At 33.4% G+C, this 5157-nt stretch overlaps 1 pseudogene; it reads left to right on the forward strand.

Moving 5' to 3' along the window:
* Nucleotides 1–312: 312 nt before the first annotated feature.
* On the forward strand, nt 313–939 carry LOC101407999 (ubiquitin-conjugating enzyme E2 E3 pseudogene; annotated as a pseudogene).
* The last annotated feature ends 4218 nt before the right edge of the window (nt 940–5157 follow it).

Consider the following 5157-nt stretch of genomic DNA (forward strand, 5'->3'; position numbering starts at 1 on the left):
AAAAACAAACTGATCTCCACAAACCCCTGCCTCTTGACCCAAATCAACTTGACCCCAAACACCATCAATGGCCATACCCTTAAAAAAATTAACTACCTTTAAAAAAAAATCATAAGGGACACAGTCCTCTCCAACTTTCAATGTTCCACACTCCCCAGCCTAAATCTCCTTGACTTCTTTTTTTTCCCTACTTCCTCACCCCCCAGCCCCATCTGCCTGCATTTCCTTATGGAAGGTTTTTTCCTCTCTCCCTCCCTCACACTGTAGGAGTGCATGAGCAGGCCAGGTGAGTAGTCTAATTTGCCAAGAAATAACTTCATTAAGATGTCCAGTGATAGGCAAGGATCTGATGATGAGAGCCCCAGCACAAGCAGTGGTAATTCAGCCGCAGACCAGAGAGACCCAGTTGCTTCAAAGGGTGAAGAACAAGAAGAAAGAAAACCTTCTGCCACCCAGCAGAAGAAAAACACCGAACTCTCTAGCAAAACCAGTGCTAAATTATCCACTAGTGGGAAAAAATTTCAGAGGGGGCTGGCTGAAATCGCCCTTAATCCTTCTCCTAACAACTGCAGTGCTGGGCTTAAAGGAGGTAACATTTATAAATGGAGATTGACGATACTTGGTCCATCAGGTTCTGTGTATGAAGGTGGTGTGTTTTTCCTGGATCTCACATTTTCATCTGATTATCCATTTAAGTCACCAAAGGTTACTTTTTGCACCAGGATCTATCACTGCAACATCAACAGTCAAGGACTCATCTCTCTGGACATCCTTAAAGACAACTGGAGTCCCGCTTTGACTATTTCAAAGATTTTGCTGTCGATTGGTTCCCTTTTGACAGATCGCAACCCTGCAGATCCTCTGGTTGGAAGCAGAGCCGCTCAGTATTTGACCAACAGAGCAGAACATGACAAGAGAGAGGCAACACAATTCACATAATTTGTATGCAGTGTGAAGGAGCAGAGGCATCTTCTCGCTGTGCTGCAAATCTTTATAGCCTTTACAATATGGACTTCTGTGTATATGTTATACTGATTGCACTCTCTGTTTTCATCTTTTGGAGACCGGGGGACTCCCCGAAAGTGTAAATGCTATCAAGAGTAGAATGTCGTAGCTGTAGATTAGTTATGTTTAAAATGCCTACTTGCAAGTCTTGCTTCTTTGGGATATTTCAATATCCCAAAGATATAGTGTATTTTGTGATATACTAAGGGTACTGGTCCTGAAATCTACCGAATATTATAGTGCATTTTAGCTTAATTCATTATCTGTATGAAGTTGCGAAAGTAGCCACAGATGGCTAGGAATTAGGTCATTTGTAGTAAACCCATATCTCTGAGTATGTGGTTCACGCTGTTGTGAAAAATGTTTTACCTTTTACTTTTGTCAATTTTGAGAGGATTTCCTTTTACCTTTTGTATCTCAGAGCACCTGATGTATCATCTCAGACACAATGAATATGCTCAAGGCAAAAAAAAAAATATAAAATCTAAGAGTTTTTACAACAACTTTATAAAATACAGGATTTGAAAAACTATATTGTAATTGCTTCTTTACATATTTATAACCTCATGAGAGCTTACCTATATGACCATGAATACCCATGCCCAGCACATGTCTACCACATAGCAAGAACCCAGTGACCATTTCTGGACAAAGATATCAATCCCAGTTTTTCTTAATTAAAATAACCCATACATAGTTTTCATTCTGAAATTTTCAAGTTTTTTAATTGGACAATGTGGAAAGGTAACTAAAAGCTTGAGATTCAGTATGTTTCTATAGACATACTTATAAAGCATTCACTTACTAACTAGCTCTATATGGTCCTAATAACTCAGGGAATTCTACACACACATAACGAATATTTCATCATGTCTTTGCCTACAAGTTGAAAATGTGAACAATTTTTTAATGGCTTAGATTTCCTCTTTTAAAATGCTGCAGGAAATTTTAAATAAGGAAATTATACATTTTTATGTCCAAAACAAAAAAAGTTCATAAATTTTATTTTCTACAATTTGGAATATGTTGTTCCTATAGGCAAACAAGGTCAAGGTTATAATTTTCATAAATGTAATTTTGCAAATTTCATAAAAGCTAAAACTCCTTTTACTTAAGTAATGAACAGGTGATGGCGACATGCATAATGCAATTTTCACAAATGAAGGTAAATGTAAGTTCATATTTCTGTATTCAAGAAAAATATGAACAAACTCAATAAAGATGAGCGATATTAACCTTAAGGAGTTAATCATCAGAGTGAATGAGGGAAAATAGTATAATTAGCAATATATGAAGGTAGTCATTAAGGTGAACCAAGGCACATAATATAGTTTGCAATATAATGTAAACAAAAGCCAAAGTTCCCATAGCAACACAAACTTTTCTCCAATGTACGCATGCTATATTTTGGATTACCAGTTAGAGTTCTGAGTTTATAGTTTCTTATGCATATATGTACTCAGGGTATGTCAACCTGGTTCTGAGAACAATAAGATTTATATATTCAGATTCAGATGTGTTTAAATTTGCAAGCTTCACACTTAATTTTCTATACAGTTGACATCCCCTAAAATTATGCTGGCATTTCAGGTTGATGCCATAAAATTACACTGATCTCATTTGTGGAAATGTTTATAAGAACTTTTATTGCTTAACCTTGTATGTTTTAGGATAACCATATGATGTGGTGTGTGAAATTCAATTTTTAAAACTTTGATGATTAAACCTAGTGACATTAAAATAAAAGGTTATGTAAATATTAGGAAATCTAATAGCTAGCCCTAAATTATTTCACATAAGCAACAAAATAGTAAATACCATAAAATAATATTCTTTAATCAACATAGACAATTGTTATGAGTTATTCTTTCTGCAGGGAAAATTTTTTCTTCCACAATTATAGCTCAAATAATCCACCCAATTATAGCTATATATTTACTTTGTTTTTCTTCTTTATAAAATAAAACAGGGCTGTTTAAGCATTTACATTTGCAAAGTGCTTTACAATCATTTGTATACTAAAGTTCTGTGAATGCTCCAGATGGGCGATAACTACAATTACTTGAAAATTTTACACATAAAATGAGGAAAAGGCAAACACCCAAGGTCACACAACAATAACGAGTTGGCAATACAGTAGTTACTTAGCATACCAACTTTAAATCCTACATTATTTTTATACACAGAAAAAAAAAGGAGAAAAATTTGTATTTTATTTCATATTCACGTATGTTATTTTTCTAGATAGGAATCCTTACTCATTTTTATTAAGAATGAAAATCCAATGTTTAGCATGTTCTGGAGAATTCTAGTGGCTCTTTATTTCAAAGAGAAATTGAACTTTTTGTAGTTTAAATTATTGACAGATTTTGCTCATTGTAAAATGGAGAGAGTTTAAAAGAGGCTTTAGTTTTACTAATCTAGCCGTCCTCAATTCCAATGTTCTCAAATATTTGTCTTTTGAATTATATTATGATAGGAACAGAAGGATCAATCTTTAAGCAAAGATCAGTGCGAAGTCTCAAAATTAAACCATTTTGGAATTCAAACTCTCAATGGCATATAACTGAGCATCTGACATGTGGGAGATAATGTTATTTTCTTATAATTTGAATAGACAATATAAAAACCTCACCAAACTTTCCAGAAAACATAGATTTGCATTATTCTATTTGTTAAAATGTATTTATTTGATAAATACATATATAAGAAGTCAGAGAAACTGAAAATAAGGATAAGGGTTAAAATTCCTCTTCAATTAAAAATGAAACAAAATAAATAGTAGTAAGAAGGAACATAAATTACGTCAATATTTTAGCATTCTCTAGCACCTAGCGATGTTCTCATAGTGGTACAAATATAAATGGTTTCATTCATGTTGCTATTAAAGTGAAAATACATGTGTCAGGATATAACTTTTAAAACAAAGATGTCCGATTTCAGGGGGAAAAATAATCATCCTTTTTGAAGATAATGATAAATATTCAAGTTTTCCTCCATCAAGGTAATATTTTTTGTCTAAGTCAACATACTTTACCATTTTTAAACTTTTCTCATCATATTTTTGACAGCAGGTTTTCCAATTTTGACAGCTCTTTAAAAGTAATTTTAACAGCCGAGTGATTTCTCTTCTAAGCAAAGTCAGATTATGTGAAATGTCAATGTAAAAACTATACACTCTGACACATAATCATTTTTAGTTGAATTTACTTATTAATTTTGCTTGCTATTACTAATAAAACATAAGTGCTTAGCTAATTGTATTGCTTTTTGAAATGCTTTAAAGGTATTAAAACTGTATCCTTTTCACTACAAAATGTCTCACTTTATCACAATTAGTTACCCTTCCAAAAATGGAGAGGAGGGAGGGGAAGCAGTGCTAGGTAGATAAAAGGCAATAGAGAGACTAGGTAAAGTGGCTACTGTAAAGTGAAAATATAAGCTTGTACTGATTAAGCCCGGATGGAAGTACCTCTGAATCTCTTGTGAAATATATGCACATCCCTACTCACCTTACCATACAGCCCTTTTTTCCCAACTCCCATCTCTGAGATTCTGACATCCTCCCAGGGCAGGAGGATGGAGAATATCTTTTCACTTGCCCAACCTCCCATCTGCTTGAAAACCCCTGGAAACAATTTAAATAAAAACTGACAATTTTCTTGACTGAATTAATCCAGTTAATTTCCTCATCCTTTATTTCATAATCAAAGTGTTGCAGGAGGTGAAGTAATTATCTGGTAAATAAAAATAAACCAGTTGTCATTTCAGAAATTATCTTTTCTTTACAGTATTTGTTCTAGTCTCCTGTTTCCTAATCACTTTACTTTGGTGGTTGAAAGCTTCTTTCTCCATAGAATGACTTTGTCATAATTTTAAACAAAAAAAGTTTTACAGAAGAGGATTTCACTTTAGTCTATGATACATCACTATACGTTAACTACCATCTGACTACTATTCTAAGTGGAATTAAAATGTCATCTAATGTGTATCAAAAGAAATTTCAATAAACCTAGCAAAATTTAGAAAAATCAGATCATTTTTATTGGGTAAGTTCATTGAGGAATGTACATTGTCTACACTATTAAATTGGATTCTAAACTATCCTACATTCTCCATCATTGTAGAAATGTTCCACTTTGTGTTGAATGA

The sequence above is a fragment of the Ceratotherium simum genome, chromosome 3 (assembly GCF_057802395.1).
Source record: "Ceratotherium simum simum isolate JZ-2026a chromosome 3, ASM5780239v1, whole genome shotgun sequence".
In the NCBI taxonomy this organism is placed as follows: Eukaryota; Metazoa; Chordata; class Mammalia; order Perissodactyla; family Rhinocerotidae; genus Ceratotherium; species Ceratotherium simum.